Raw genomic sequence first — 18,166 nt, 5'->3', positions numbered from 1 at the left:
GGGCCATGCCACCAACGGACCTGACTGTATGACTAATGCTGCAGTATTTTCCCTCACAGCAGCGGAGTTTATAGTGCACATGCTCACGGGCTGTGGTTCTAACATGGTAGCACAGGTTTCTGTCAGTGTAACCAAACAGCGGACATTTTACTTCCATACTAATTATTACCTAGCTAGAAAAAAAACTAATATGATTTGTTCATTAAAAGTATTTAGGAGTTTATTTATAACTAGCAACTAGCGTTGCCCGGGCATAGTAACTAATTGTGGTTAGTTATAACAAACTATAATGATTATCCTCCATCCCATAGTCCAGTGCCCATATACCCATCCTACAGTACATCCCATAGTCCTGTGCCCATATACCCATCATACATATCCTCCATCCCATAGTCCCGTGCCCATATACCCATCATACGTATAATCCTCCATCCCATAGTCCAGTGCCTATATACCCATCACACATTTTCCATCCCACAGTCCTGTGCCCATTTACCCATCACACATATCCATCCCATAGTCTCATGCCCATATTCCCATCATACAGTACATATCCTCCATCCCATAGTTGCATGCCCATATACCCCTTATAACATCATCTTCTTCATGGCAACCTTTATGACATCATCGTCACCATGGCAACCATTATATCATCGCTGATACACATACAATCTAATAAATAAAGCTCAAAGTGTGTATGTATGTATGTGGGTATGTATGTGTGTATGTGTGTATGTCCGGAACAGGCATCCGTACCGTCGCAGCTACAGCCACAAAATTTGGCACAGTCACACATCTGGACCCCGAGAGCATCCTAAGCTATGTTGTGAGGTGAAATTTTAACCCCACGCGTTCCAATTCACCAAACAATTTTGCCCCTGTCTACATACTGGGGAAAAAGTGTGTGTGCGTCAAGCCCCGCCCCTCATTATGATGTCATAATGCCCCTATTTGCATAATGGGGAAACTGTGTGCGTATCAAGCCCCGCCCCTCATTATGATGTCACAATGGTTGCCATGGCGACGCTGATGTCATCATAGATTGCAAGCCCCGCCGCTCATTATGATGTCATAATGGTTGACTATGGGATGAAGGATGTGTGATGGGTATATGGGCAGTGGACTATGGGATGGCGGATATGTATGACGGGTATTTGGGCACGGGCCTATGGGATCGTGGATATGTATGATGGGTATATGGGCACTGGACTATGGGATGGAGGATATGTATGATGGGTATATGGGCACGGGACTATGGGATGGAGAATATGTATGATGGGTATATGGGCACGGGACTATGGGATGGAGGATATGTATGATGGGTATATGGGCACGGGACTATGGGATGGAGAATATGTATGATGGGTATATGGGCACGGGCCTATGGGATGGGGATATGTATGATGGGTTTATGGGCACTCGACTATGGGATGGCGGATATGTATGATGGGTATATGGGCATGGGACTATGGGATGGAGGATATGTATGACGGGTATAAGGGCACGGGACTATGGGATGGCGGATATGTATGATGGGTATATGGGCACTCGACTATGGGATGGCGAATATGTATGATGGGTATATGGGCATGGGATTATGGGATGGAGGATATGTATGACGGGTATAAGGGCACGGGACTATGGGATGGCGGATATGTATGATGGGTATATGGGCACTCGACTATGGGATGGCGAATATGTATGATGGGTATATGGGCATGGGATTATGGGATGGAGGATATGTATGACGGGTATAAGGGCACGGGACTATGGGATGGCGGATATGTATGATGGGTATATGGGCACTCGACTATGGGATGGCGAATATGTATGATGGGTATATGGGCACGGGACTATGGGATGTGTGATGGGTATATGGGGATGGGACTAGGGAATGGAGGATGTGTGATGGGTATATGGGCACTCGACTATGGGATGGAGGATATGTATGATGGGTATATGGGCACGGGCCTATGGGATCGTGGATATGTATGATGGGTATATGGGCACGGGACTATGGGATGGAGGATAATTATAATTTGTTATAACTAACCACAGTTAGTTACTATGCCCGGGCTCTTCAGCTAATCTATTATATAAAGCTGAATTGTGTATATGTGTGTATATCCGGGATAGGCATCCGCACCGTCGCAGCTACAGCCACAAAATTTGGCACAGTCACACGTCTGGACCCCGAGAGTGTCCTAGGCTATGTTGTGAGGCGAAATTTTAACCCTGCGCGTTCCAATTCACCAAACAATTTTGCCCCTATCTACATAATGGGGAAAAAGTGTGTGTATCAAGCCCCGCCCCTCATTATGATGTCAAAATGGTTGCCATGGCGACGCTGATGTCATCATAGGTTGCAAGTCCCACCGCTCATTATCTAATATATAAAGCTCAAGTGTGTGTATGTGTGTGTGTGTGTGTGTGTGTGTGTGTGTGTGTGTGTGTGTGTGTGTGTGTATGTATGTATGGGTATGTCCAGGATAGGCATCCTCACCGTCGCAGCTACAGCCACAAAACTTGGCACAGTCACACGTCTGGACCCCGAGAGCGTCCTAAGCTATGTTGTGAGGCGAAATTTTAACCCCGCGCGTTCCAATTCACCAAACAATTTTGTCCCTGTCTACATACTGGGGAAAAAGTCTGTGCACGTCAAGCCCCGCCCCTCATTATGATGTCATAATGGTTGACAAGGTGACGCTGATGTCATCATAGGTTGCAAGCCCCGCCACTCATTATGATGTCATAATGGTTGACCATGGGATGGAGGATGTGTGATGGGTATATGGGCACTGGACTATGGGATGGAGGATATGTATGACGGGTATATGGGCACAGGACTATGGGATGGAGGATATGTATATGAGCACTGGACTATGGGATGGAGGATATGTATGACGGGTATATGGGCACTGGACTATGGGATGGAGGATATGTATGACGGGTATATGGGCACGGGACTATGGGATGGAGGATATGTAAGACAGGTATATAGGCACGGGACTATGGGATGGCGGATATGTATGATGGGTATATGGGCATGGGACTATGGGATGGAGGATATGTATGATGGGTATATGGGCATGGGACTATGAGATGAAGGATGTGTGATGGGTATATGGGCACTCGACTATGAGATGGCGAATATGTATGATGGGTATGTGGGCATGGGACTATGGGATGGAGAATATGTATGATGGATATATGGGCATGGGACTATGGGATGGAGGATGTGTGATGGGTATATGGGCACTCAACTATCGGATGGAGGAAATGTATGATGGGTATATGGGCACGGGCCTATGGGATCGTGGATATGTATGATGGGTATATGGGCACGGAACTATGGGATGGAGGATAATTATAATTTGCTATAACTAACCACAGTTAGTTACTATGCCCGTGCAGCGCCGGGCTCTTCAGCTAGTCTAATATATAAAGCTCAAGTGTGTATGTATGTATGTATGTGTGTATGTCCGGGATTGGCATCCGCACCGTCGCAGCTACAGCCACAAAATTTGGCACAGTCACACGTCTGGACCCCGAGAGTGTCCTAGGCTATGTTGTGAGGCGAAATTTTAACCCCGCGCGTTCCAATTCACCAAACGATTTTGCCCCTATCTACATAATGGGGAAAAAGTGTGTGTGTATCAAGCCCCGCCCCTCATTATGATGTCATAATGGTTGCCATGGCGACGCTGATGTCATCATAGGTTGCAAGCCCCGCCGCTCATTATGATGTCATAATGGTTGACTATGGGATGGAGGATGTGTGATGGGCATATGGGCACTGGACTATGGGATGGAGGATATGTATGACGGGTATATGGGCACGGGACTATGGGATGGAGGCTATGTATGATGGGTATATGGGCACGGGACTATGGGATGGAGGATATGTATGATGGGTATATGGGCATGAGACTATGGGATGGAGGATAATTATAATTTGCTATAACTAACCACAGCACAGTTAGTTACTATTCCCGGGCAGCGCCGGGCTCTTCAGCTAGTCTATATATATAAAAACAAGTGTACCTTTAAATATTGTAGAGAACTCTGGGGGGAGGTGTGGGGGTAGGACTTTAATTTTGATGACCTATGCTTAGGTTAGCTCATCAATGCAAAACAATAGAGGTCCATATAGAGGAACTATTTATGGCCACTACACAGTGTTTGGCGCTGTTCCACTATCGGCCATCTGAGGCCCTGGCAATGGGCTGGTCAGTGGGGAAGTGGAGAGTCAGACTGTCACCCATCTGATATTGGTGATATATACCCAATGGTAGGTCACCTGAAACTTTTTCTTTACATGACTCCTTAAAGAGGTCTCATCAGCTCTTTTTACATGTCCGTTTCAGTGAATACATGTACATGTGTGTATATATATATATATATATATATATATATATATATATATATACACACATACATACCGTACATACACATAAATGCATACATGTATACATACGCATACATGTATACATACGTACACAATAAATATACACACCTCTATATACAGATTTGTACATATACACACACATACAGTATATACACACACGTATAAATATACACACACACATATGCATATATGTATACATACAGTACATACACACATAAATATACACACATGGGTACATATACATACATATAAATAATATACACACATACAGTATATAATACATATAAATATACATACACATATATGCATACATATACGAAAACATACACATAAATACATTCATAAACAGAGGCAGGCATACACATACTGTATCCGCATGTACACAAAAATACATACACACGCATACATATACGCATACATACCCACATACATACGTTCATATAGACACACACATATGTACATACACATTTATATATACACACATTCATATATATGTGCACACACACATATATACGCACACATACACATTTATGTATCTATCTATGTAGATATATATAAATTTAAATTCAAAGAAGCTTTATTGGCAGGACTAAATACACATTAGTTTTGCCAAAGCAAGTGTACAAAAGGGAATAGGGATAGGGACTGTAGGGATGTTGGGTAGGGGCTGTAGGAAGGTGGATGGGGGCAGATCCAGGATGGGGCTATAGAAGTCCATGGCATATATATATAATGTGTGTGTATTGATATAGATCTATACAGTATATATTACACACTCACACAAATGCATATACACATATATAGCCAGTTAACTGTTTTGTGCTGCTCTTAATCTTATTCTTTGGGAATAGTATAACAAGATTTGACAACTTAGTGTCACTATTAGTCTCATCAGGGCGGCCTACCTCAATGCTGACACTGTCACAGGCTGTATAGCCAGTGTCAGACTGGGGATCCAAGGGCCCGCCAATAACCAACTGCAGGGCCCCACTTTTCAGCTGCTACATGCAAATGTGACATTATCCTCAATCACAAATTTATATAACAATGATCTGGGTAGATTGTTAAATTAATAAGATTCTGCCTTTGTCTGTAAATAGTGATTAGAACACTGCTCATATAAGAGGGTGGTGGCCCACCGGAGGATTCTCCTGCTCTCCCGTGGGCCAGTCCAGACCTGTGTGTGGGGACACAACCTATTGTCAGGAGTAACACAGGGATGGCTCTTTGATAAGGGAAATCAGTAATGAAGAATTATTAATTAAACCATTTTCAGGAGGAATAACAGAGGAACGACACAACAGAATTGTTCCAGCCTTGATATTGATATTTCATGTGAAAATCAAAGATTTAGTAAACCAGACACGTCAGACGAGCCGGACGGTCCGCTAAGTGTTACTATTGTTATTATTATCCATAATAGTTTAGTCTGTGGATAAAAGCGGTGTAATGACAGCGTCGTCCTTGACGAGAGTACAACTGGAGAAACTGCCAAGATGGAAATATCCGCACACGACTATTTATATTTATCCGCATTATCACTGGGATCTTACACATCTGTAAACCTTGGACATTTCTGCCTTTTTATCACTTTACCATAATTAAGCGCTTGGTCCCACAAGGTCTAACACAGAAAAGCGAATTTGCTAAATGTCATCGAGGCTTTTCAAAGATTTTAGCTAGCAGTGCAACAGATATTTTTATACAAATGTCAACCTTTGAGCCTATTAATCGTTGCGGCATTATACAGCACAAGAGCTGAATTATCAACACACATTAATAATTACAAGGAGGGGGTTATATCAAATGAGAAAAATAAGGCTTTTTTTTTTTCTCGCCTGGAAATGGCGCCACTTGGGTACGTGGCTGGTACTGCAGTATACATCTGAAGGGGTTGAGCAGCAATATCAGAGGAAGACGATATTTATACAAGTATTTCCAATGCTGCTGCCAGGTAATAATAATAACCTTCTTATACCATAACAGTAATAATAATAACAATAATATAATAATAAATAAGAATAACAATAATAATAATAACAATAATATAATAATAATAATAATAATAATAATAATAGCACTAAATAATATAATAATAATTATTAATATTATTATTATTCATAATGATAATCATCATTTTTATACAAAATAATGATAATATATAACAATAATATTACTAAGTAATAATGATACTAGAATAATAATATTACTAAATAATAATAGTACTAGATAATAACAATGCTAAATAGTAATAATATTACGAAATAATAACAATACTAAATAATAGTAAAATAATAATACTATTAATAAAATAATAATAATGATAATAATTCTCACCACTATTTTTTTTTAACTAAATGGTATGGACACTATTGGGGTCTTTTTTTTCTTAAATGTATTTGGGGCTAAACATTATTTTTGCAATTGGGTTTCATTAAAAAAATTGCACTGATTGCCTTCTACAGTCTCTTTGTTAGGCCGGAGTCACACTAGACGTATAAAATATCGGTTCGTTTTTCATGGACGAGAATCGCATAAATGTTTCAGTGATCCGTATGTCATCTGTGAGCAATGCGAGGATGCAATTTCCTTGCATCAAAGTATCCGTGTGACTTCCGTATAGCATCCATACGCTCGCCGGCTTGCAAAATGGACATATAATGGATCCATAGCCACTGACGTTACTGAGGCTGCGCAGACTCCCCGCCTGACCTCGGGTGAACTCACCAACGTGGGAAAATGTTCAGAAACTTTACAGCCGGGCCGGTCGCATTAGCGCCGGTCCCGGTTGTAAACTATTTAACCCCTTCAGATGGATTGCGGCGTGGGACTTGACTGTACGTTGGACAGGTATGGGATGTTGTTGCTTTTTTATTTTGGATTTTTGGCTTCGAATGGATTGGGAGTGTAATAAATATGGAAAAAATGTGTGTTTATTTATTTCATTAAAAGTCTTTTTTCTTAATGTGTGTTTTTTTAACCCCCTTCAGACTAGTGGATTCATAATGGATAGGTGTCTTATTGACACCTCTCCATTATTAACCAGGCTTAATGTCACCTGACAATAGCAAGATGACATTAACCCTTATTACCCATATGCCAACCCCTGCAGGGCAATGGGAAGAGAGTGGGTAAGTGCCAGAATTGGCGCATCTTATAGATGCGCCTTTTCTGGGGTGGCTGTGGGCAAATTTTTTTAGCCGGGGGGTGGGGGCCAAAACAATGGTCCCTCTCTCAGCTATTAATATCTGCCCTCAGTCACTGGCGGAGAAAATTGGGAGGGAGCCCACGCCAGTTTTTTCCGTGAATTAATTCTTTAATTTAACACCTACAGCTCCAAAATTTAACACACACACACTACTAACATTATTAGTGAGTGGCATATATAAATCTAACGGATATGCATTGGTTTACTGTATGTAAACTATGTCTCATATCCTGTCGGGTTCTGTAATGATTTTACAGATGCCGACAATTGAATTTTCACCTATTCTGCTATCTAGCTGTCTATGAAATATATATATATATATATATATATATATATATATATATATATATATATATATATATATATATAGTGTGTCAATGACATATATATATACCTAAACTATGTGTATACATGTATTCTATCTATCCTATTATCACATATCAGTGTGATTTTACAGTATAGCATACTGAATTGCCGGCTTTTCTAAAGGACACCGGTGCGTATTTCTTGCAAGTCACACGCATGATCCGTGTGTAATCCGTTTTTTTATCGCACCCATAGACTTGCATTGGCGAGTCTCGGGCGTAATACAGTGCAAATCGCAGCATGCTGCGATTTCACCCGCCCGTATTATACGGGTGAGAAAAAAACAGATGATGGGAGCTGCCCCATAGCTTAACATTTGTCCGAGTGCTATGCGATTTTCTCTCGCATAGCACTCGTCCGTATTTCTCTCTAGTGTGACTCCGGCCTTAAACTGTGTATTGCTGGTTACATAATGAGTTAACTGAGAATATGTCAGTGAGCTCCTTCTGATAGATAGTTTGTAGCTCTTTTAACTGGCTTTTACTGACCTTCTCTCAGTTGAGACCACAGATAGAGTTGACCGCAGGAAAGTTCAGTTCTGATATAACATGTGGTCATAAATTCACAGAGAGAAGCTCAGAAAAATACAGATAAAGAGATAGTGACTCTCTGTAAGAACCTGCTCACTGATGGATTCTTAGTTAATCTCATTCTGCAGCCTGCAACGTGCAGGGAAACAAAGAGACTGTTACGCCAAAATGGTGTCAATTTTAAAATAAAACCCAAATGCAAATATATTTTTTAACCCAAAATACATGAATCTGTCATGTCCACATAGAGTGACTGCAGACTTGAACACCAAGCCTGGACAATCCCTTTAAGGATGCAGTCTGGGCATTATTCTTATTGACAAAGAGGGCACTATGGGCATTATTATTAGTTGTGGCACCCTGGGCATTATCTGTTAAAGGAGAACTCTAGGTGTTAATACTTTTTAAGCGAGCCCTCAAGGGACATTATTACTTTATAAGAGCTCACGGAACATTATTACTGATTATAGGCTAAAAGGAAACACATTTTCTGGGCTATTATTAATTTCTAGGGGCAATAACATGCTCAGAATTGGGGGTGGCAGTAGGATATGAGGTTTATGGAGGTTGGGGATAGATGAAGTTAAAGAGATCATCCACTTGTCTTAAGCTGGAGTCACACATAGCGACTTACCAGCGATACCGACAATGATATCAACGTGTCAGGACCGCTGGTAAGTCTCTATGTGATCGATGGTGAGCTGTCACACAGACAGCTTCACCAGCGATCAGCAAAGCGATGCCGAGCACCCGGCATCGCTGTGTTCGTTAGCGCTGATGCCATATCCCTGTAAAAAAAAATAGAATCAAAATAAAAAATATTGTTATTCTCACCTTCCGACGTCCCGCGCAGCCATCCTGCCTCTCTCCACGCTCCGGTCCCAGTAATCCTTTGCGAGAATGACCACGAGAATGTCACAATCTCGCGGCAGCGCGACGTCTCGCGGTCATTCGTGCAAAGGATCACTGGGACCGGGAGCGTGGAGAGAGGCGGGATGGCTGCGCGGGACGTCGGAAGGCGAGAATAACAATATTTTTTATTTTTTTAATTATTTTTTACAGCTGATCGCTGGTCTCCCGCCTGTCACACACAGCGATGCGTGCTGGCCAGCGGGAGACCAGTGACGAAAAATATGTCCAGAGGTTTCTTGCAGCGATCAGCGATACCGGCAGGGGGGCCGGTCGCTGATCGCTGTCACACACAGCGATCTCGCTGGTGAGATCGCTGTTGTGTCACAAAACTTGTGACTCAGCAGCGATCTCGCTAGCGAGATTGCTATGTGTGACTCCCGCTTTACTTAGATTCGTTTAGCTTTGGTTACAAAATTTTTGTAATTCGGTTTCATTAAAAATTTTGCATTGTTTGCCTCTTATCTGCCTTCTGGCTGCAGAATGAGTCAACTGGATATCCAACAGTGGGCTGGTTCTAACTGAAAGTTTGTAACTTTTTTATCTGTGATTTTTACTTCCTCTAGGTTGATTTATGACCAAAGACCACATCACATCTTAAGGGGTTAAAGAAACGTTCTGAAGAAGCCACGGACATTTTTACAATGGCTGAGTGCCTCCATTATCTGGACTGTATCTTTAAGCCTGCGGTTATTTGACTTATGGGGGACCGCAAGGCCATCTAATTTACCTTATTACTGTCCCTCCTTGCTTTCGGACCTTCGCTTATACTGCATTTAATGAAACTTCCTCGGATCTAAATTCTAAAACTAACAACTGTGAAATGTAAAAGGGAAATTAGCTGTGTTTTACGCCTCCGGGTTCTGCCATCTCGGCCACCTAACAAGTTTTCATCTAACAGATATGAATCGGAATAGGTCAAATATATTGTAAATCTAAAGCGATTCCGTAAACTGGAGCGCAATTTATTCTTACACCTTCCCCAGCCAAACGGATGTATCCGTCACCTTTGGAAGAAGTTGCAAATGAAGTTCCCTGCTGAGATAACATGTTAGCAGTAAAGGGATTGTCCGGTGAAAACAATTCATCACCTATTTGCCAGTATAATTTGGCAAGAGTCAATGAGATCTGCACTGATCACTTTTATCCAGAGCTCCATTCATTCCCTATGGGACTTTTTACAACATGCCTCTGACCTGCCTCTGCTTGTAACAGGTAAAAAAAATGGAAGCATTCAGACAGATGGACATGAATAGTTGATATTATGTTTTCAACGGAGAACCCCTTTAAACACGCAGGAGATCTCAGTGAACCTCTGACCCCTATAACAATGGATTATGTTGGAGCGTTCAGTTAGGCTCAATCTGATTTTTGCCTTACCCTGTTCTACACCAATTTTAGGGCAAGTTCAGTCTGCAAATGAGTTTCTGATTTGGCTAAGTTGTAAAAGAAGTTTTCTCAACTTTGCAAGTTATCACCTGGATGGGGAATAACTTGCTGATCTGTGTGTGTCCAAGTGATGGGACCCCCCCCACAATCCAAAGATTGGAGCTCTGGACTCTTGACAAATGGGGTTCTGAAGAATAGAGAGGAGGTGCTAATGCTTGGCCTCTGCTCCGTTAATTGTCCATTGGATTAATGGAAACAATGGAGCTCTGTAGTTAACTTTTTCTGGAAGTTCCTTAGATAATAAATGGCATTAAAGCAGTGGCGTAACTGGAGTCCAGTGGGCCCCGGTGCAAAACTTGGACCTTGGACCCCACTTGCATGTTCGTCAGATCTATTAGCCCTTGTAGCATTCTAAATCCTATAAAGACATATGTGATGCTCCCCTCATAATGTAATAATGTCCCTCATCCTGTACTAAGGTCACCCAACCTGTGCCGCTTCCTAATATAATATCCTTCATCCTGAGTCCCTTTCATTAATAAAGTTCCCCATCCGGGACCCCTTGCAGTAATAATGTTCCACATCCTGGTATAATGCCCCCATCCTGGCCCCTTCCAGTAATATATATCCCCCATCTTGAGCCCCTTCCTGGTATAATGTCGCAGCTCCTGGGCTCATCTTGTTATAATGTACAACTGTTCTGGCGCTGTTCTCTAATATTTGTACATAAAACCCAAACAATTGATTTTTTTTCATCTTCCCCCTCTCCTACGGTGTGCAATGCCCTTTTCTGCAGCCGGCGCAGAGGCTGGCAGCTGACTTCGGCGGTACCGCTATGGGCGACACATGACATCACTACTATGCGCTGTCTGTGGCAGGCATGCTGATGTCAGCTGATGGCATCTTATTGGCCAGCAGTATGTATAGAGATGCAGGGAGCCAGCTAAAACATGCGCTGGTGTTGCAAGCCCGCCTCCTTCATGGGCCAGGTCGCACCCTCTGCGACCACGATCGTTATGTCCCTGCTCGGAAGTTGAGCATATGCATCTCCTCTACATTTAAGCAGCGCTCTTGGCCCTTCCAGAGCCACAATATCAGGATCGTTGGGAGTCCCAGCAGAAGGACCCCTAATATTCGCCAAGTTATCAATTTTATCATTCATAGGAAAAAAAACTGTGATTTGGGGAGAACCCCTTAAAAATTTCAAACATTGACTTAAGAGAAGCTACCTCCTAGGTCTAGCTGAAACATGCCAAGGTCTAGTATATGTCAACAAACTGCAAAATAAGCTATCACGTTTATGCATTAAAGGGGGTGTCTGATTTAAAAACTAATTTTCCTACTGTACATCCTATAAGGGAATTCTGTGTTATTACAGGAGATTCCCTCAATCAGGACCCTAATCTATTACACAGCTACAAAGTTCATCTCCTAGACTGGAGAACCCGACATCTAATATATAAAGCTCAGTGTGTGTGTGTGTGTGTATGTCCGGGATTGGCATCTGCACTGTCGCAGCTACAGCCACAAAATTTGGCACAGTCACACGTCTGGACCCTGAGAGTGTCATAGGCTATGTTGTGAGGCGAAATTTTAACCCCACGTGTTCCAATTCACCAAACAATTTGGCCTATTATTCTTATCATTTCTATGGTGTTATCGTCTGTAAAGCTGGAAATAACACAATTTATTACCGTGCCAACACGGACCACCCTCTGACACAGACTGCAGGGGGAGCCCAGTATCACACAGGATAAGATTAGATACACAGCTCAGCAGGCAGTATCACACAGGATAGTATTAGATACACAGCTCAGCAGTCAGTATCACACAGGAGAGGATTAGACACATGGCTCAGCAGTCAGTATCACACAGGATAGGATTAGATACACAGCTCAGCAGTCAGTATCATACAGGATAGGAATAGATACACGGCTCAGCAGACAGTATCACACAGGATAGGATTAGATACACAGCTCAGCACACAGTAACACAGAATAGTATTAGATACACGGCTCAGGAGACCGTATCACACAGAATAGGATTAGATACACGGCTCAGCAGTCAGTATCACACAGGATAGGATTAGATACATGGCTGAGCAGTCAGTAACACAGGATAGGATTAGATACACGGCTCAGCAGATGGTATCACACAGGATAGGATTAGATACACTGCTCAGCAGTCAGTATCACACAGGATAGGATTAGATACCTGGCTCAGCAGTCAGTATCACACATAGGATAGGATTAGATACACTGCTCAGCAGTCAGTATCACACTGGAGAGGATTAGATACCCGGCTCAGCAGGCAGTATCACACAGGATAGGATTAGATACACGGCTGAGCAGTCAGTAACACACATGATAGGATTAGGTACACGGCTCAGCAGTCAGTATCACACAGGGTGGGGTTAGATACACGGCTCAGCAGTCAGTATCACACACAGGATAGGATTAGATACACTGCTCAGCAGTCAGTATCACACAGGAGAGGATTAGACACATGGCTCAGCAGTCAGTATCACACAGGATAGGATTAGATACACGGCTCAGCAGTCAGTATCACACAGGATAGGGTTAGATACACGGCTCAGCAGACGGTATCACACAGGATAGGATTAGATACACTGCTCTGCAGTCAGTATCACACAGGATAGGATTAGATACACGGCTGAGCAGTCAGTAACACACGATAGGATTAGATACACAGCTCAGCAGAAAGGATCACACAGGAGAGGATTAGGTACACAGCTCAGCAGACATTATCACACAGGATAGGGTTAGATACACAGATACACATGTTGTTTATACACATGTTGTTTATCAAAAGGCTCTTGAATGAGTTGAAAATAAAATACTATCAATACTTGGGTAATCGTTTAGTTAATTTGTGTTGCAAATCTGTAGTGTTGAATATATGATGTGAAATGTTTTTATGTGCAATATAATCATTATAATTTGTTATAACTAACCACAGTTGGTTACTGTGCCCATGCAACGCCGGGCTCTTCAGCTAGTGTCTATATATTACACATACATTCCAACTATTTTATTGTGAACTGTGTAATGCTTCATTTAGCCTGTGGTGGTGTTGCAGGGAAATTGAACACTTGCTAGAGGTTTCCTGCTCTGATCACAACTGATCAATGATTGTGTCAGAAGTGGAACACTCTGAGACCAGCTTATTTTTAGGGGGAGCCTTCTTATTAAAATACTAGATTATGGCCCGATGCTATCGCATCGCGAGGATGCGATAGCATCACACCTCTTGCCATGTTAACCCTCAACACACACACTCCTCTCACCTTTCACCATCTCCACTCACTCTTTCACTCCACATACGACCCCTTCTCTCACTCCGTCTCTCATACTCACGCCGTCATCGCCACTGCTCCACGATCCCCGACATCTTCTTCCGCCGGCGCCATCCTGGATCCAGACGTTGTCCACGCCGGCGACATGTTTTAGCGGCGACGCCATCTTGAGTATCGTGAAATCCCGCGATAGTCAAGATGGCGTCGCTGGAAGAACATGTCGCCGGCGTGGACGACGTCGGGATCCAAAATGGCGTCGGCGAAATCTCGCGAGTTTTCGCCGACGCCATTTTGGATCCCGACGTCGTCCTCGCCGGCGACATGTTCTTGCGGCGACGCCATCTTGAGTATCGCGGGATTTCGCCGATCCAAAATAGCATCGCCGCAGGAACATGTCGCCGGCGTGGATGCCGTTGGGATCCAAAATGGCGTCGGTGAAATCTTGCGAGATTTCGCCGACGCCATTTTGGATCCCGACGTTCGCCACACCGGCGACATGTTCTTGCGGCGACGCCATCTTGACTATCGCGGGATTTTGCCGATCCAAAATGGCGTCGCCGCAAGAACATGTTGCCGGCGTGGAGGACGTCTGGATCCAGGATGGCGCCGGCGGAAGAAGATGTCGGGGATCGTGGATCAGCGGCGATGACGGCGTGAGTATGAGAGACGGAGTGAGAGAAAGGGTCGTATGTGGAGTGAAAGAGTGAGTGGAGATGGTGAAAGGTGAGAGGAGTGTGTGTGTTGAGGGTTAACATGGAAAGAGGTGTGCGGTGACGTCACCGGTTACAACTGGACGGAAGTTGTTACAACCGGAAGTTGCTTAGGGCATTTATTATTATAGATATTACACCCCGTGATATTATAGTTTGTTTATGGATCTTGTACATTGTCGGTATGCTGCCTGCAAGATATTGTGTATATGACATATCACCTTTATTCTTATCATTCACTGGTTTGCAGACTATTCTGAGATAGGGATGATATGGTAAGAATAAAGGTGATATTATGTCATATACACAATATCGTGCAGGCAGCGCACCGACAACGTCCAAGATCCACAAAGAAACAATGTAAATAGTAATCGTAGATCTTCTCTGTTGTGTCTGATCCTCTACCAGCAATTATGTGTTATTCTGTAGGATATCTGTGATGCGCCGCGTTTTACAGAGTTTAGATTTCAGCATTTTCTTATATTCAGTCACTCGATATAATGACAAATCACCAGTTCTTTTAGGTGTTAGTAGAGCAATTATTGCCTTCAGTCAGACAAAAGCAATCGATTCTCTGAATTTCTGTGTTTCCAGAGAAAAGGTCAATTGCATCCTCAAAAAACAAGATGGTAAGGTAATCAGGACGGATGAAAAGAGAACGATCCCCAGGGTCTCCTGGTAGCAAAATTGGAGGTCTGGTCTGCACCCAACATCAGGCTGGACAAAGCAACCTGCCTATATGTCAATGCATATCTCACATTTATCTACCCAACTATTCAAAATGTGAAAGAAGAAAAAAAAGAAAAAACTGCATTATGTAAGAAACAAAAATATACGTTAAGAGTTCAAATATATACAGTCATGGCCCTTAGTGGTGGCACCCTTGAAATTGTTCCAAAAAAGCAAGTATTTCTCCCTGAAAATGTTTGCAATTCACATGTTTTGTTATTCACATGTTTATTTCCTTTGTGTGTATTGGAACAATACAAAAAAAATTATGAAAAAAAGGCAAATTGTATAAAATTCTACACAAAACCACAGGAATTGACTGGACAAAATTATTGTCACCTTTCCAAAATTGTGGGTAAACAACTTTGTTTCAAGCATGTGAATCTCGTTCAAACTCACCTTTGGCAAGTAACAGGTGTGGGCAATATGAAAATCACACCTGAAACCAGAGGAAAAGGGAGGAAGTTGACTCAATCTTTGCATTGCGCATCTGTGTGTGCCACACTAAGCACAAAGAACAGGAAGAGGAGAAGAGAACTGTCTGAGGACTTGAGAACAAAAATTGTTGAAAAATATCAACAAGCTCAAGGGTACATGTCCATCTCCAGAGATCTTGAAGTGCCAACACTTTCGACCATGAATATATATATATATATATATATATATATATACAGTCATGGCCAAAAGTATTGACACCCCTGCAATTCTGTCAGATAATACTCAGTTTCTTCCTGAAAATGATTGCAAACACAAATTCTTTGGTATTATTATCTTCATTTAATTTGTCTTAAATGAAAAAACACAAAAGAGAATGAAGCAAAAAGCAAAACATTGCTCATTTCACACAAAACTCCAAAAATGGGCCGGACAAAAGTATTGGCACCCTCAGCCTAATACTTGGTTGCACAACCTTTAGCCAAAATAACTGCGACCAACTGCTTCCGGTAACCATCAATGAGTTTCTTACAATGCTCTGCTGGAATTTTAGACCATTCTTCTTTGGCAAACTGCTCCAGGTCCCTGATATTTGAAGGGTGCCTTCTCCAAACTGCCATTTTTAGATCTCTCCACAGGTGTTCTATGGGATTCAGGTCTGGACTCATTGCTGGCCACCTTAGAAGTCTCCAGTGCTTTCTCTCAAACCATTTTCTAGTGCTTTTTGAAGTGTTTTGGGTTATTGTCCTGCTGGAAGACCCATGACCTCTGAGGTAGATCCAGCTTTCTCACACTGGGCCCTAAATTATGCTGCAAAATTTGTTGGTAGTCTTCTGACTTCATAATGCCATGCACACGGTCAAGCAGTCCAGTGCCAGAGGCAGCAAAGCAACCCCAAAACATCAGGGAACCTCCGCCATGTTTGACTGTAGGGACCGTGTACTTTTCTTTGAATGCCTCTTTTTTCTCCTGTAAACTCTATGTTGATGCTTTTACCCTAAAAGCTCTACTTTTGTCTCATCTGACCAGAGAACACTCTTCCAAAATGTTTTAGGCTTTTTCAGGTAAGTTTTGGCAAACTCCAGCCTGGCTTTTTTATGTCTCGGGGTAAGAAGTGGAGTCTTCCTGGGTCTCCTACCATACAGTCCCTTTTCATTCAGATCCCGACGGATAGTACGGGTTGACACCGTTGTACCCTCGGACTGCAGGGCAGCTTGAACTTGTTTGGATGTTAGTGGAGGTTCTTCATCCAATATCCGCACAATCTTGCATTGAAATCTCTTGTCAATTTTTCTTTTCTGGCCACATCTAGAGAGGTTAGCCACAGTGCCATGGGCTTTAAACTTCTTGATGACACTGCGCACGGTAGACACAGGAACATTCAGGTCTTTGGAGATGGACTTGTAGCCTTGATATTGCTCATGCTTCCTCACAATTTGGTTTCTCAAGTCCTCAGACAGTTCTTTGGTCTTCTTTCTTTTGTCCATGCTCAATGTGGTACACACAAGGACACAGGACAGAGGTTGAGTCAACTTTAATCCATGTCAACTGGCTGCAAGTGTGATTTAGTTATTGCCAACACCTGTTCGGTGCCACAGGTAAGTTATAGGTGCTGTTAATTACACAAATTAGAGAAGCATCACATGATTTTTCGAACAGTGCCAATACTTTTGTCCACCCTCTTTGTTATGTTTGGTGTGGAATTATATCCAATTTGGCTTTAGGACAATTCTTTTTGTGTTTTTTCATTTAAGACAAATTAAATGAAGATAATAATACCAAAGAATTTGTGTTTGCAATAATTTTCAGGAAGAAACTGAGTATTATCTGACAGAATTGCAGGGGTGTCAATACTTTTGGCCATGACTGTATATATATATATATATATAGCTCTGGCAAAAATTTAGAGACCACTTCACAGTTTTATAAAAATCAGCTTCTCTACATGTCTTTCCATTCCAGTGTCAGTTGAATTCCAACAAGAGTGCACCTCATTCTACTTAATGTGTGTCTGATTAGGTGATCACCTGAACCAAATCTTATTTAACGAAGGAAAGTATAAAAAAAACCCTGCTGTGGACAAGCTGGATGCTAGTAGCAAGTGCTATTAACATCCCAAAAGTAATAGAAATGAAAAAATAACTTGTAACCATGTCAAAGGAGTTG

General features: G+C 42.4%; 1 protein-coding gene across 3 annotated transcripts in view; it reads right to left on the bottom strand.

Annotated features, from left to right (window-relative positions):
- Positions 1–18,166, bottom strand: part of GRIK5 (glutamate ionotropic receptor kainate type subunit 5) — a 446,124-nt gene that overhangs the window by 57,062 nt on the left and 370,896 nt on the right. The gene's annotated exons all lie outside the window — the stretch shown is intronic.

Source organism: Dendrobates tinctorius, unplaced genomic scaffold, assembly GCF_039654945.1.
Source record: "Dendrobates tinctorius isolate UK_male_01 unplaced genomic scaffold, ASM3965494v1 ptg000028l, whole genome shotgun sequence".
NCBI lineage: Eukaryota > Metazoa > Chordata > Amphibia > Anura > Dendrobatidae > Dendrobates > Dendrobates tinctorius.
This window is presented reverse-complemented; position numbering and strand designations above follow the sequence as displayed.